Source organism: Neofelis nebulosa, chromosome 1 (assembly GCF_028018385.1).
Source record: "Neofelis nebulosa isolate mNeoNeb1 chromosome 1, mNeoNeb1.pri, whole genome shotgun sequence".
In the NCBI taxonomy this organism is placed as follows: Eukaryota; Metazoa; Chordata; class Mammalia; order Carnivora; family Felidae; genus Neofelis; species Neofelis nebulosa.
The window spans coordinates 25,602,925-25,620,097 of NC_080782.1; the positions used below are offsets into that span (position 1 = coordinate 25,602,925).

At 41.9% G+C, this 17,173-nt stretch overlaps 1 long non-coding RNA gene across 1 annotated transcript; it reads left to right on the top strand.

Annotated features, from left to right (window-relative positions):
- The first annotated feature begins 1,541 nt into the window (after positions 1–1,541).
- LOC131504366 (uncharacterized) lies at positions 1,542–16,914 on the top strand. The gene is made up of 3 exons (XR_009257950.1): positions 1,542–2,087; positions 14,213–14,445; positions 15,839–16,914. It is a non-coding gene; the product is annotated as an uncharacterized LOC131504366 (long non-coding RNA).
- The last annotated feature ends 259 nt before the right edge of the window (positions 16,915–17,173 follow it).

The following is a 17,173-nucleotide window of genomic DNA, read 5'->3' on the forward strand; positions in this document are numbered from 1 at the left end:
TTGTGTATGATCTCAATGTGTTCATAGCACTGATCTTATGAGTCTGCTTCAGTAGTCATTTGTTATAATTCCCATGAACTAGGATGTGACTCAAGCATCGTTTTAATTCAGGTGGAATAAAAGGGCACCAATTTCTATTTTAGGAACATTCAGATCATTTAGTTCTCATGCTCTGTAATTCTGTTTGAATGAAATTCAGTCCCTGTCTATTGACTACCACCAATTTGGTAAATTATATCACCGGCATTTCAAATAAGGTGTTTAGTTTAGGGGCACCTCGGTGTCTCGTTTGAGCGTCTCCTGATTTTGGCTCAGATCATGATCCCAGGGTTGTGGGATCAAGCCCTAAGTCAGTCTCCGTGCTGAGAGTGGAGTCTATTTAAGATTCTGTCTATCTGCCTCTCTCCCCTGCTCACATGTCTCTCTGTCTCTCTAAAATAAAAAAATTTTTTTAAAGATTTAAAAAAAAACAGTTTATAAAGACATCCTTCATCTGTGTTCTAAATATCAATGAGGAATACCACAATACAGGGTTTTGGATTATATACACATATCACTGACACATGAGATTTTGGCAAGTTCTTGAAAATGGACTTAAATGTAAGCATTGACTATAGCTTTGGTATTAACAAGTATATATTTCTCAGTATTGAGGAAGAAAAGTTTTTCTTTAGAAATATTTTCTGTATGGCCAACAGGCACATGAAAAGATGCTCAATATCACTCCTCATCAGGGAAATACAAATCAAAACCACACTGAGATAATCGCCTCACGCCAGTCAGAGTGGCTAAAATGAACAAATCAGGAGACTATAGGTGCTGGAGAGGATGTGGAGAAACAGGAACCCTCTTGCACTATTGGTGGGAATGCAAACTGGTGCAGCCACTCTGGAAAACAGTATGGAGGTTCCTCAAAAAATTAAAAACAGATCTACCCTATGACCCAGAAATAGCACTACTAGGAATTTACCCAAGGGATACAGGAGTGAGATGCATAAGGGCACTTGTACCCCAATGTTTATAGCAGCACTCTCAACAACAGCCAAACTATGGAAAGAGCCTAAATGTCCATCAACTGATGATAAAGAAATTGTGGTTTATATACACAATGGAATACTATTTGGTAATGAGAAAGAATGAAATATGGCCTTTTGTAGCAACATGGATGGAACTAGAGAGTGTTCTGCTAAGTGAAATAAGTCATACAGAGAAAGACAGATACCATATGTTTTCACTCTTATGTGGATCCTGAGAAACTTAACAGAAGACCATGGGGGAGGGGAAGGAGGAAAAAAAAAGTTAGGGACAGAGCCAAACCATAAGAGACTCTTAAAAACTGAGAACAAACTGAAGGCTAATGGGGGGTGGGAGGGAGGGGAGGGTGGGTGATGGGTATTGAGGAGGGCACCTGTTGGGATGAGCACTGGGTGTTGTATGGAAACCAATTTGACAATAAATTTCATAAATATATATATATATATATATATATATATATATATTTTTTTTTTTTTTTTTTTTTTTCTGTAGGCCTCTATCTTTGTTCTATGTCCTCAAGGAGCTCTTAGTCAAAGTTCTTCACCTTTATATGATACTCTATCCAAATCTTTATTTTGTTTCAGCAGTAGTGGCCCTGGATTGCTGGCAATGGGTGCATCATACTGCTAATGGTTTACAGTCAGTGGTGTGTTTCTTACTACAAGATTATCTCATTCACCAGACAGCTTAGGAGAAAGTACTTGCATGAAAGTAAAGGAGTTTTTGTTGGACATCTTTTAGAAATGCCCGAGATACATGAGGATCAGCTGTGTAAATACTCATTATTAGGCTGTACTTGGTTATTCTGAGTCACAGCGCTCTCTTGTGCTTGTTTCTAAACTAACTGGTCCTGCACTGCCTCTGTGGTTTTGTAGTTCTAGCTGCACTTCTGGGATCCCAAACCCCAGTGCCATCCTGTCCCTTTATTCTCATTTGAGTTCAACAAATGAAGTTATGGCGACAAGGTTTCTGTGAACCTGGATTCTTAGGAGGGAGTTCTCTGCACAGTAAATATTCGTCACTGGAAGGGTATGTCTCACCACCGCAAATTAGTAAGTTGACATTCTATACATTAGTATCTTGTGAGTTTGGTTCCTGTGATTCAGAAGCAGGGGCTCATTGCAGAGGCTGAAGCAAGGCTGAGGCTGCACAATTTCACGTTCTCTGAAGACCTTGTTGAATAGCCATCCTCCAGCTACAAGCATCCCTAACACGTCTGTAACGTCAAAATGCTCATCAACAGCAGACAGATCACTGAAGCCCGTCCGTGGGCCACCAGCACTGTTTAGGAGCCTTCGCACCCTAGTTGATGTGAATCATGCCAAGACTGAGACAAGAAAGAAGTGTTATGACTGAAATATAGTAGAGCATAGTGGTAAAACTGTGAGCTTCAAAGAGCTACTGCCTGGCTCCAGTGTCCCCTGTCCATGTTCCTGCTGCGTGACCTAAGTCTCAGCTTCCCTTTTACAGTAAGAGAACTTAACTCATTGGGATATTGTGAGGAATAACACACACAAAACCCTTAACACAAGAACCATTCAGTAAACATTGACTGTTATTTCCAAACTCAGCCCTACTTAGTGTCTCCTGTGATGGCTATTCCAAGTCTCAACTGCTCTTCTTATGCCTTTCCTAAACACGAATTTTTTTAAAACCCTACATTAGCTTCCACTGTATTTCTGTGAATAATGGATTTTCAAATTTTTTTAGTCAAAGAAAGCTGGTCCTTGCCCATAAGAAAAGAAGTAATAGCTATTTATTTATTTATTTATTTATTTATTTATTTATTTTTGTTTTTTTTGTTTTTTTTTTTAATTTTTATTTTTATTTTTATTTATTTATTTTTTTTTTTTTAATTTTTTTTCAACGTTTTTTATTTATTTTTGGGACAGAGAGAGACAGAGCATGAACGGGGGAGGGGCAGAGAGAGAGGGAGACACAGAATCGGAAACAGGCTCCAGGCTCCGAGCCATCAGCCCAGAGCCTGACGCGGGGCTCGAACTCACGGACCGCAAGATCGTGACCTGGCTGAAGTCGGACGCCTAACCGACTGCGCCACCCAGGCGCCCCTATTTTTATTTTTTTAATATATGAAATTTACTGTCAAATTGGTTTCCATACAACACCCAGTGCTCATCCCAAAAGGTGCCCTCCTCAATACCCATCACCCACCCTGCCCTCCCTCCCACCCCCCATCAACCCTCAGTTTGTTCTCAGTTTTTAACAGTCTCTTATGCTTTGGCTCTCTCCCACTCTAACCTCTTTTTTTTTTTTTTTTTCCCCTTCCCCTCCCCCATGGGTTTCTGTTACGTTTCTCAGGATCCACATAAGAGTGAAACCATATGGTATCTGTCTTTCTCTGTATGGCTTATTTCACTTAGCATCAAACTCTCCAGTTCCATCCACGTTGCTACAAAAGGCCATATTTCATTCTTTCTCATTGCCACGTAGTATTCCATTGTGTATATAAACCACAATTTCTTTATCCATTCATCAGTTGATGGACATTTAGGCTCTTTCCATAATTTGGCGATTGTTGAGAGTGCTGCTATAAACATTGGGGTACAAGTGCCCCTATGCATCAGTACTCCTGTATCCCTTGGATAAATTCCTAGCAGTGCTATTGCTGGGTCATAGGGTAGGTCTATTTTTAATTTTCTGAGGAACCTCCACACTGCTTTCCAGAGCGGCTGCACCAATTTGCATTCCCACCAACAGTGCAAGAGGGTTCCCATCTCTCCACATCCTCTCCAGCATCTATAGTCTCCTGATTTCTTCATTTTGGCCACTCTGACTGGCGTGAGGTGGTATCTGAGTGTGGTTTTGATTTGTATTTCCCTGATGAGGAGCGACGTTGAACATCTTTTCATGTACCTGTTGGCCATCCGGATGTCTTCTTTAGAGAAGTGTCTATTCATGTTTTCTGCCCATTTCTTCACTGGGTTATTTGTTTTTCGGGTGTGGAGTTTGATGAGCTCTTTATAGATTTTGGATACTAGCCCTTTGTCCGATGTGTCATTTGCAAATATCTTTTCCCATTCCGTTGGTTGCCTTTTAGTTTTGTTGGTTGTTTCCTTTGCTGTGCAGAAGCTTTTTATCTTCATAAGGTCCCAGTAATTCACTTTTGCTTTTAATTCCCTTGCCTTTGGGGATGTGCCGAGTAAGAGATTGCTACGGCTGAGGTCAGAGAGGTCTTTTCCTGCTTTCTCCTCTAAGGTTTTGATGGTTTCCTGTCTCACATTCAGGTCCTTTATCCATTTTGAGTTTATTTTTGTGAATGGTGTGAGAAAGTGGTCTAGTTTCAACCTTCTGCATGTTGCTGTCCAGTTCTCCCAGCACCATTTGTTAAAGAGACTGTCTTTTTTCCATTGGATGTTCTTTCCTGCTTTGTCAAAAATGAGTTGGCCATACGTTTGTGGGTCTAGTTCTGGGGTTTCTATTCGATTCCATTGGTCTATGTGTCTGTTTTTATGCCAATACCATGCTGTCTTCATGATGACAGCTTTGTAGTAGAGGCTAAAGTCTGGGATTGTGATGCCTCCTGCTTTGGTCTTCTTCTTCAAAATTACTTTGGCTATTCGGGGCCTTTTGTGGTTCCATATGAATTTTAGGATTGCTTGTTCTAGTTTCGAGAAGAATGCTGGTGCAATTTTGATTGGGATTGCATTGAATGTGTAGATAGCTTTGGGTAGTATTGACATTTTGACAATATTTATTCTTCCAATCCATGAGCAGGGAATGTCTTTCCATTTCTTTATATCTTCTTCAATTACCTGCATAAGCTTTCTATAGTTTTCAGCATACAAATCTTTTACATCTTTGGTTAGATTTATTCCTAGGTATTTTATGCTTCTTGGTGCAATTGTGAATGGGATCAGTTTCTTTATTTGTCTTTCTGTTGCTTCATTGTTCGTGTATAAGAATGCAACTGATTTCTGTACATTGATTTTGTATCCTGCAACTTTGCTGAATTCATGGATCAGTTCTAGCAGACTTTTGGTGGAGTCTATCGGATTTTCCATGTATAATATCATGTCATCTGCAAAAAGCGAAAGCTTGACTTCATCTTTGCCAATTTGGATGCCTTTGATTTCCTTTTGTTGTCTGATTGCTGATGCTAGAACTTCCAGCACTATATTAAACAGCAGCGGTGAGAGTGGGCATCCCTGTCGTGTTCCTGATCTCAGGGAAAAAGCTCTCAGTTTTTCCCCATTGAGGATGATGTTAGCTGTGGGCTTTTCATAAATGGCTTTTATGATCTTTAAGTATGTTCCTTCTATCCCGACTTTCTCAAGGGTTTTTATTAAGAAAGGGTGCTGGATTTTGTCAAAGGCCTTTTCTGCATCGATTGACAGGATCATATGGTTCTTCTCTTTTTTTTTGTTAATGTGATGTATCACGTTGATCGATTTGCGAATGTTGAACCAGCCCTGCATCCCAGGAATGAATCCCACTTGATCATGGTGAATAATTCTTTTTATATGCTGTTGAATTCGATTTGCTAGTATCTTATTGAGAATTTTTGCATCCATATTCATCAGGGATATTGGCCTGTAGTTCTCTTTTTTTACTGGGTCTCTGTCTGGTTTAGGAATCAAAGTAATACTGGCTTCATAGAATGAGTCTGGAAGTTTTCCTTCCCTTTCTATTTCTTGGAATAGCTTGAGAAGGATAGGTATTATCTCTGCTTTAAACGTCTGGTAGAACTCCCCTGGGAAGCCATCTGGTCCTGGACTCTTATTTGTTGGGAGATTTTTGATAACCGATTCAATTTCTTCACTGGTTATGGGTCTGTTCAAGCTTTCTATTTCCTCCTGATTGAGTTTTGGAAGAGTGTGGGTGTTTAGGAATTTGTCCATTTCTTCCAGGTTGTCCAATTTGTTGGCATATAATTTTTCATAGTATTCCCTGATAATTGTTTGTATCTCTGAGGGATTGGTTGTAATAATTCCATTTTCATTCATGATTTTATCTATTTGGGTCATCTCCCTTTTCTTTTTGAGAAGCCTGGCTAGAGGTTTGTCAATTTTGTTTATTTTTTCAAAAAACCAACTCTTGGTTTCGTTGATCTGCTCTACAGTTTTTTTAGATTCTATATTGTTTATTTCTGCTCTGATCTTTATGATTTCTCTTCTTCTGCTGGGTTTAGGCTGCCTTTGCTGTTCTGCTTCTATTTCCTTTAGGTGTGCTGTTAGATTTTGTATTTGGGATTTTTCTTGTTTCTTGAGATAGGCCTGGATTGCAATGTATTTTCCTCTCAGGACTGCCTTCGCTGCGTCCCAAAGCGTTTGGATTGTTGTATTTTCATTTTCGTTTGTTTCCATGTATTTTTTAATTTCTTCTCTAATTGCCTGGTTGACCCACTCATTCGTTAGTAGGGTGTTCTTTAACCTCCATGCTTTTGGAGGTTTTCCAGACTTTTTCCTGTGGTTGATTTCAAGCTTCATAGCATTGTGGTCTGAAAGTATGCATGGTATAATTTCAATTCTTGTAAACTTATGAAGGGCTGTTTTGTGACCCAGTATATGATCTATCTTGGAGAATGTTCCATGTGCACTCGAGAAGAAAGTATATTCTGTTGCTTTGGGATGCAGAGTTCTAAATATATCTGTCAAGTCCATCTGATCCAATGTATCATTCAGGGCCCTTGTTTCTTTATTGACTGTGTGTCTAGATGATCTATCCATTTCTGTAAGTGGTGTGTTAAAGTCCCCTGCAATGACCACATTCTTATCAATAAGGTTGCTTATGTTTATGAGTAACTGTTTTATATATCTGGGGGCTCCGGTATTTGGCGCATAGACATTTATAATTGTTAGCTCTTCCTGGTGGATAGACCCTGTAATTATTATATAATGCCCTTCTTCATCTCTTGTTACAGCCTTTAATTTAAAGTCTAGTTTGTCTGATATAAGTATGGCTACTCCAGCTTTCTTTTGGCTTCCAGTAGCATGATAAATAGTTCTCCATCCCCTCACTCTCAATCTAAAGGTGTCCTCAGATCTAAAATGAGTCTCTTGTAGACAGCAAATAGTTGGGTCTTGTTTTTTTATCCATTCTGATACCCTATGTCTTTTGGTTGGCGCATTTAATCCATTTACATTCAGTGTTATTATAGAAAGATACGGGTTTAGAGTCATTGTGATGTCTGTATGTTTTATGCTTGTAGTGATGTCTCTGGTACTTTGTCTCACAGGATCCCCCTTAGGATCTCTTGTAGGGCTGGTTTCGTGGTGACAAATTCCTTCAGTTTTTGTTTGTTTGGGAAGACCTTTATCTCTCCTTCTATTCTAAATGACAGACTTGCTGGATAAAGGATTCTCGGCTGCATATTTTTTCTGTTTAGCACACTGAAGATATCGTGCCAAGCCTTTCTGGCCTGCCAAGTTTCAAAGGAGAGATCAGTCACGAGTCTTATAGGTCTCCCTTTATATGTGAGGGCACGTTTATCCCTTGCTGCTTTCAGAATTTTCTCTTTATCCTTGTATTTTGCCAGTTTCACTATGATATGTCGTGCAGAAGATCGATTCAAGTTACGTCTGAAGGGAGTTCTCTGTGCCTCTTGGATTTCAATGCCTTTTTCCTTCCCCAGTTCAGGGAAGTTCTCAGCTATAATTTCTTCAAGTACCCCTTCAGCACCCTTCCCTCTCTCTTCCTCCTCTGGGATACCAATTATGCGTATATTATTTCTTTTTAGTGTATCACTTAGTTCTCTAATTTTCCCCTCATACTCCTGGATTTTTTTATCTCTCTTTCTTTCAGCTTCCTCTTTCTCCATAACTTTATCTTCTAGTTCACCTATTCTCTCCTCTGCCTCTTCAATCCGAGCCGTCGTGGTTTCCATTTTGTTTTGCATTTCGTTTAAAGCGTTTTTCAGCTCCTCGTGACTGTTCCTTAGTCCCTTGATCTCTGTAGCAAGAGATTCTCTGCTGTCCTGTATACTGTTTTCAAGCCCAGCGATTAATTTTATGACTATTATTCTAAATTCACTTTCTGTTATATTATTTAAATCCTTTTTGATCAGTTCATTAGCTGTTGTTATTTCCTGGAGATTCTTCTGAGGGGAATTCTTCCGTTTGGTCATTTTGGATAGTCCCTGGAGCGGTGAGGACCTGTAGGGCACTTCCCCCGTGCTGTGGTGTATAACTGGAGTTGGTGGGTGGGGCCGCAGTCTGACCTGATGTCTGCCCCCAGCCCACCGCTGGGGCCACAGTCAGACTGGTGTGTGCCTTCTCTTCCCCTCTCCTAGGGGCGGGATTCACTGTGGGGTGGTGTGGCCCGTCTGGTCTACTTGCACACTGCCAGGCTTGTGGTGCTGGGGAGCTGGCGTATTAGCTGGGGTGGGTAGGCAAGGTGCATGGGGGCGGGAGGGGCAGGCTTAGCTCGCTTCTCCTTAGGTGATCCACTTCAGGAGGGGCCCTGTGGCAGCGGGAGGGAGTCAGATCCGCTGCCGGAGGTTTGGCTCCGCAGAAGCACAGAGTTGGGTGTTTGCGCGGAGCGAGCAAGTTCCCTGGCAGGAACTGGTTCTCTTTGGGATTTTGGCTGGGGGATGGGCGGGGGAGATGGCGCTGGCGAGCGCCTTTGTTCCCCGCCAAGCTGAGCTCTGCCGTCCGGGGGCTCAGCAGCTCTCCCTCCCTTTGTCCTCCAGCCTTCCCGCTTTCTGAGCAGAGCTGTTAACTTCTGACCTCCCAGACGCTAAGTCGCGCTTGCTGTCGGAACACAGTCCGTCCGGCCCCTCCGCTTTTGCCAGCCCGACTCGGGGGCGCCGCTTGGCCGGCGAGCCGCCCCTCCGCCCCGGCTCCCTCCCGCCAGTCCGTGGAGCGCGCACCGCCTCGCCGCCCTTCCTACCCTCTTCCGTGGGCCTCTCGTCTGCGCTTGGCTCCGGAGACTCCGTTCTGCTAATCCTCTGGCGGTTTTCTGGGTTCTTTAGGCAGGTGTAGGTGGAATCTAAGTGATCAGCAGGACGTGCGGTGAGCCCAGCGTCCTCCTACGCCGCCATCTTCCTGAATGCTATTTATTTATTTTTGAATGAGAGAGAATGCAAGAGAGGGAGAGGGAGACAGAGAATCCCAAGCAGGCTCCATTGTCACATTCTCAGCACAGAGCCTGACCCAGGGCTTGATCTCACAACCCTGGGATCACAACCTGAGCTGAAACTGAGTCAGACACTCAACCGACTGAGCCACCCAGGTACCCCAAGAAGTAACAGCTTTTTTTTTTTTTTTTTTTTTTTTACGTTTTATTTTTGAGACAGAGAGAGACAGAGCAAGAACGGGGGAGGGGCAGACAGAGAGGGAGACACAGAATCGGAAGCAGGCTCCAGGCTGTGAGCCATCAGCCCAGAGCCTGACGCGGGGCTCGAACTCACAGTCTGTGAGATCATGACCTGAGCTGAAGTCGGACGCTTAACCGACCGAGCCACCCAGGCACCCCAAGAAGTAACAGCTTTAAGCAGAGTTACTCATAGTGTAAAAGTGTTGTCTTGAAACTGGTGCAAGCATCTATTTATTCGTAATTGTAAAATGTGTATTCATGCAATTGGGGGCAGGGGTGGGGGCGATGCATGTCAGAGAAGTCAAAGCCTGCCCCAGCTTTTGTTCCTCTTCACACTCCCTCCTGCCTGCTTGTAGATAAAGCTAGAATTTGTGATGCTAAACCCCTGATGTAGACATTGTTTGGAAGTTGCTACCTGCCCCCCAATTTAAAATTACCTTCATAGAATCTAAAATTACCTTCATAGAATCTAGAATTTTCATCATTTTTTTTAATCTTTATTTATTTTTGAGAGAGAGAGAGAGAGAGAGACAGAGTGAGAGCAGGGGAGGGGCAGGGAGAGAGGGAGTTGCAGAATCTGAAGCAGGCCCCAGGCTCCAAGCTGTCAGCACAGAGCCTGATGCAGAGTTCGAACTCATGAACCGTGAGATCATGACCTGAGCTGAAGTCGGACGCTTAACCCACTGAGCCACCCAGCCGCCCCAAGAATTGTCATCATTTTTGATGTTGCCGATGTATAGGTGACCTGGTACCAAAAAAAGTCCCTCATGTATCCACTGGAGCATGACAGGGAGGTGGAGGTGGAGTGAGTACCTCCAACCAATTCACTATTATTTCCAGACCCCTCACACACGTCCCTCCTCTGGGTCTCAGCCTTACCACAGAGCTGCCTCTGCCTGGCGACTGTTAAGGAAAGTGGGCTCCTCAGAGGAAGAGGGAATGCCTCTGTCCGCTTGGCCTCACAAGGTTATGTAGCAGCCCATCAGACGTGACCCTGACGGCTCAAGGAGGGACATACCTCATTGTCTCCCTTGAGGCAGAGTTGGAGCTAGACTGGAAAGTCAGCTGTTTCAACAGAAACTGCCCTGAGAATGGCGTGGCAGCACCATCCACCTTCTGCAGCATTGCCACATCTGGAGCAGCACAGGCACTGAATGGCACCATCATCACAAAGTGACCCTGAGGTATTGGTGGCTTTAAAATCAGTCCAAGTTCAAATACTACCTCTGCCTGCTACTAGTTATATGAGCTTGGCAATCTAATCTTGTGTTAGTCATGAATCCCTGTGTTCCTAAGGGACTCTGTACTGGGCTCCAGGATTGCACATTAGTTAGCTGTTTACATCTGCCCTCCCCAGTGTACTGTGAGCTCCTTGAGGTCATATCGTACATCTTTGTAGTCCCAGGCCTTGCCATAGTCTCGGTCATCATAAGGCCTCAAAAATGTTTAATGAGGGGCAGCTGGGTGGCTTAGTTGGTTAAGTCTTGATTTTGGCTCATGATCTCGAGGTTTGTGAGATCAAGCCCCACGATGGGCTCTGTGCTGTGCAGAGCCTACTTGGGATTCTCTCCCTCTCTCTGCCCCTCCTCCCCTGCTCATTCTCTTGCTCTCTCAAAATAAATAAACTTTAGGAGTGCCTGAATGGCTCAGTCAGTTAAGTGTCCCACTTCAGCTCAGGTCATGATCTAGGGGCTCATAGGTTTGAGTCTGCCCCCCTTCCATCAGGCTCTGCTGCCAGCTCAGAGCTTGGAGCCTGCTTCGGATTCTGTGTCTCCTCTCTGTCTCTCCCCCACTTGCGCTCAGTCTCTCTCAAAATAATAAATAAACATTAAAAGAAAATTTTTTTAATGTCTAATGAATTAATGAGTACAGAAAATATCAGTGGTCATTGGAAGGTTGGCAGTAATAAACATTGTGTGCCCTATGTTGTACATCCTCTTCTGAGCATGCTATTTTTGACAGCAAATTGGACAAATGCAGGCATTACTAATACAAGAACATTTACCAAGGATTAGGTATGTCAAAAACATGAGTCCAAAAGAACTAAAAGATAATACCTGTAATCTAGTGATCATATCCATAGAATAACTGTGTTATAAATGAGAGAAAGGCAATCGTGTCAGTTTTCCAGCTCTTCTGCACTCTGTTCTCTTAGAGATAAAACCTGATTAGAAGTAGGGGCGCCAGGTTGGCTCAGTCGGTTAAGCGACCGACTTCGGCTCAGGTCATCATCTCACAATTTGTGAGTTCAAGCCCCGTGTCTGGCTCTGTGCTGACAGCTTGGAGCCTGGAGCCTGCTTCGGCTTCTGTGTCTCCCTCTCCTCCTCATGCTCTGTCTCTCAAAAATAAGTAAGCATTAAAAAAAAATTAAAAAACAAAACACCTGATTAGAAGCATGTTCCACAGTGCTCATGTTAATGTAATGTGAAAATACATGTAGTTTGGGGCACCGGGGTGGCTCGGTCTGTTAAGCATCCAACTCTTTATTTTTTTTCTAAAGTAACAATTTATTTTAAATTTATAGGTTCTTTGGTTTTCATAGAAAAATGAACGCATCACTCAGAGTGTAAGATGCCAATAAACAAATCTCAAAACATGATCAAGAACAAGAATGATACATTTTCTATACAAAATTTTGGCATGCTTGGAAACTTGTTTCATTCCCTAGCAACTAACTATCCTAGTGGAGTCCAAGGTTGTCTGAGATTAGATCAGCAGCTCGCCAAGAGAATGTGGGCCACAATCTTGCAGTTCTGCTGACTCTCAACTAAATAGTTTTTAAATCAGCACAATATTTCATGGGTTCATTATATTCCTTAAATTAGAAGTATGGCAGCCTTGGGGCACCTGGATGACTCAGTTGGTTAAGTGACTGACTCCTGATTTCAGCTCAGGCCATGATCTTGTGGTTCACGGGATCGAGCCCCACATGGGACTCTATTGACAGCCCAGAGCCTGCTTGGGATTCTTTCCTTTTCTCTCTGCCCCTCTCGCTGCACACACTCTCTCTTTCTCTCAAAATAAATAAATAAACATTTAAAAAAAGAAGAAGTATGGCAGGCTCTTTTGTTATGGGTCTTAAAAGTTCTTATTTCTTTTTTTTTTTTTTTTCGGTTTAAATCACCGTAACTATTTGCTACCTATCATGTTCTCCACCTTCTCTATGCCTCTATGCTGATTCACTTTTTCCACTGACTATTGCACATCCTTGAGTATTTTTCTGAGAGTCTATGAGTTTATAGTATACTTTGAGTTAAGCGTCCAACTCTTGATTTTGGCTCAGGTCATGATCTCACGGTTCTTGTGTTTGAGCCCCTCATCAGGCTCTCTGCTGTCAGCGCAGAGCCTGCTTCAGATCCTCTTTGCCATTCTCTCTCTGCCCCTCCCTGCTCACGTGCAAGAGCACGCGTGCGTGCTCTCTCTCTCTCTCTCTTTCTCAAAAATAAATTTAAAAAAAATTTTTTTAATACATATAGTTTGAATTTGGCCTAAAATTAAAATCCTATATTGGACAGTACCATCAAAAACTGTGGATATGAACTTTGGGTCCCTAAAAAGATTATAGCTTTGCTGAGTGTTGGTGGAGAAACACTTTTCCTCACTTCTGATTTTCCTTCTATAGGAGGCACCTTCCATTAGAGTCCTGACCTTGCTGTGCCCTTTTACTCATTCCTCCCCAGGCAAGGAAGAGTGAAAGAAGGGAATTCTCGAATGCCTTCTATTGGAAGTCTGTATATGTTCTGCTTTGTCCTTCATTCCATAGTTTGTAAGAACAGGCCCTGGGAGAGAGAGCTTACATTGTGCAGTGGTGCCCGTGGGCGGCAAAATTCGTCTGGGGTGCTATCCAGTTGTTGCCCCAGACTTAAGCCGTGTTCTCTAATATCAGTTTTACTAGTAATCATGACCTTTTTGTCTCCATCTGCCTGAATGCCTATGCATATTTCTAAGTTGTTTAGAAACTTATTGGAGAACAGTTATGTCTATTGGGCCTCCTCAAACTGCAACATGACAATGCGTGTCTGTTGAAGAGTATGGAAAGTTTATAAATGCAGTAGCTCTTTGGAACTTCAGTCAAAAAGGAGGACATTCTATGACCATTCTGAATCAACCCACAACCACATACCTTCTGTTTATACAGTCTGTTTTTCTGCTGTGCAGTAGAGACATCTACAAAAAATTTTTAAGATTTATTTTGCTTTTAAGTGCTTTTCTTGGCTGTCAGGCTGGTGTTTGATTTTTATTTGACATCACGCTAAGATGGGCAACACAGCCTCCAGTAGGTTTCCTATATAAGCAACAACAATTATAAAATATAACAGAAGAAAAGATCTTACTTACAATAGCATCACTTCACTCAAAAAAAAAAAAACAAAAAACCTATGAATAAACTAAATGAAAAATCACCACCTATACAAAAAAAAGTTTTATGAAGTTATGGAAGAATATAAATGAAGGTGTAAATATCTATGGAAAGATATGTGTTTGTAGAGGAATATTCAATGTTATAAAGATGTCAATGTTTTATCAATGTATATATCAAGCTACATATAATGCAGTTTCAATAAGCATATGAAGGAGATCTTGTTTTAAGTAGTGAGGCTAATTCTAAAGTTCATATGGAAAAACGATCATGCAAGGGAAACCAAAACTGTAAAATAAAAGTTAATGAAGGGATTAGCCCTATTATGTACCAAAATACATTATAAAATTATATTAATTAAAACTGTAATACCAGCATACGGGTAGTCAATGGAACGGAACAGAATAGAGTCCAGAAATAGATCTATGTTAGTTAAAGTAAGGATATCTAGTTTAAGGGAAAAAGAAAAAGCAAATGGCTCATAAAAAATGAAAGTTATTCCTCATTTTCATAAAGTCCAAAACCAGTGTTTCTGCTTTGCAGGCTCTCATGCAAACGAGGCGCCTGGGACTCCTGCCCCTTGTATCTGTAACTCTGCCATTGTGAACACGTGGCTTCCTGAGTTTTCCTGGAGGATAGCTCCATTCCACCTACAGGAGGCAAGGAGGTTAGAAGGTCACATGCTGAAGGCTTTTAGGTATCAGGCCCATCATTTCCTTACTGCACTGGAAGCTGAGAGACCACCCTGTTGTGTCCCCAGAAAGAGGAGGGAAAAGGTTTGGTGAATACTTAGCATTCCCTCCCACAAGACCCAAGTACATACTGGAATGTATTAGACAGTCAGGGTGCATTTTATATCAGTGGGGATAGATGAAATATTCAATAAATGGTGCTGAAAAACTGGATAGCTAGTTCAAAAAGAAAAGGTCAGATTCCCAATTCACTCCTTACAACAAAATAGATTACAAGTGGATCAAGTTTGAGAAGAAGGAAGGGAGCAAGGGAAGGAAAGTATTAGACAACACAGGAGAGAAAGGCGGCCTGTTTACCAAGAAGCATGCCTGTCTGGAAGATTCAGAGAAATATTGGGTTTGGACTGTGTAGTGCATTCACCTAAATAAAACCATCCAGATTTCACAATCCTATTTCTTCCCTTCCAGGGCTCTGAATTTAAGATGGGACACCTGCTCTGGCTGTGCATTAGATATCCATTAGAGCTCTGACATTTTTATGATTGTATTCTGAGGCTAATATTCAGCACAATCTGCCCTCCTGCTGCAAGAGATGAGGGTCAGATTAATTAAAGTTGGCCATGAGAGCCTTCTAGCATGCCCTGAGTTGACAGCTGGCCAACCTAGTGTGCCATTCTCCGAGGCTTCCAGGAAAGTTAACGAAAAGTCAGCCTCCTCCACAGTCCTTAATAATTACCTTTGCCCCATGTCTTTCAAGAGCAGTAACTATTCCCTAGCCCAGACCCTCTACCTGTACCTCATCCTAAACAATCATACATGAGAGTCTTAGTAAACCCAGCATGCCATGGATTACCACAACCCCCACTTAAACCAGCAATGAGATTCTCGTTGCTCCCTGACCAGGAAGTGAACAAATTCTGTAGTCCGATTCTTGAGGGTCAACTTTCTAGGACCAAACCTGGTCATCTATTTTAGTTTAAGTCCTCCTCAAAGCAGGTATTGAAGGGATTTGAGTGCATGTGGTTTATCTTGGAGGTGAAATCAGGATGTGAAGAAGCAGTGAAAGTAAGGTAGGAAGGTGGAAAAGTTAACAACAGATCAATGAGATTACTGCCATAGTCAACAGGCGCTCAGTTCCCCTCAGGAATCAGTAAGAACATGGCTTAGAATTGCCTGCTGAGGGGCGCCTGGGTGGCGCAGTCGGTTAAGCGTCCGACTTCAGCCAGGTCACGATCTCGCGGTCCGTGAGTTCGAGCCCCGCGTCGGGCTCTGGCTGATGGCTCGGAGCCTGGAGCCTGTTTCCGATTCTGTGTCTCCCTCTCTCTCTGCCCCTCCCCCGTTCATGCTCTGTCTCTCTCTGTCCCCAAAATAAAAAAAAAAAAAAAAAAAAAAAATGTTAAAAAAAAAAGAATTGCCTGCTGAGGGAAGAGGAAGCTTGCACATTTATCCACTGGTTCCCATTCCCCATATGTTGAAGGTTGCCTCTGAGAGCCTGATATGCTATTACTTACCAGCCACCCTGGAAAGCCTGCCCTTGCTTGGACTAAGCAAATTCCTATGGCACCTAAAAGCGATTCAGGAAGAGAAGCAGAGAGATCCAGACACAAGTTGGGTGCTGTCGGAATGTTTAGGAACTATCCTCTACAGCTGCAGGTAAAGTTGGTGGGACGTCAGCAGCATCTTCTACAAAAAGAATAAAGATACTAATTCTCTATATTTCTTTCAGACAATTGTAAACAGCGTATGTTGTGTTGCTAAAGGTGTGAGAAAACAGCATGCTGATATGCTGTTGTTGAGAATGTGTATTGGTACAGCTTTCATGAAGGCAGTTTGATGGTAGCTATCAGTATTGAAGATGAATATACTCTTTGATCCAGGTTTTAGGATTTTCACTTCTAGGAATTTTTGATCCTGCAGATATTTGTGCAAAGACTTTCATACAAGGATTTTCACTGTAATAGTAAAAGATTGGGGGAAGGTTTCCTCAGCACGACATAGTAAGTTATTGTACATCCTTATACCATCACCCTTAAATAGGAAGAGGTCCTCTCTGTGTACTGATATTGAACACTAGTAGGAGGGAGCAGAAAATATAAAATGACTAACAGTGCATATAGTGTACTCTCATATTGTGCACATGAAAAAAGAGAAAGTGTGGGTATTTCTTCATGCTATGGATTTTATTCTTTATATGACTTTTCTGTCATTCCTAGGGATTTGAGGCTCCGGGGTAGTATTAGTCTACCAAATGATAGACTGTGAAAACGAATATGATGAAAACTGGCAAATAATAACAGAGTTCAACAAAGGGACTGGATAGCAACTAGACATTCACAAATTGGTAGTTTTCCAGTTCACCAGCAGCAGACAGTTAGAAAATGCAACAGAAAGAAATTCACAACAGAAACCTAAGTATAAAATACCTGAGAATAAACATTCAAACATACATTCAACATTGTATAGTAAATATAAAAGATCTTTATAAGATAAAAGGTAAACATTATAGGCCATAGAAGAAAACCTAAGTAAATGGAGAATATTATTATTCATAGATAGGAGGTCTCAATATGATGCCAAATCTCTTCAAATTTATCCCTAAAGACTTTGTATTGTACTTGATCAAAATTAAAAACTCTACTGCATCAAAGAACATTATCAAGGGAGTGAAAAAGACCTCCCAATGAATACAAGAAGATATTTGTGAATCATATATCTGATAAAGGATTAATATCTAGAATATATAAAGAATTCTTTAAAGAAGATATACAACTAGTCAATAAAAGAAGCCAACACATGAAAAGATGCTCAACAT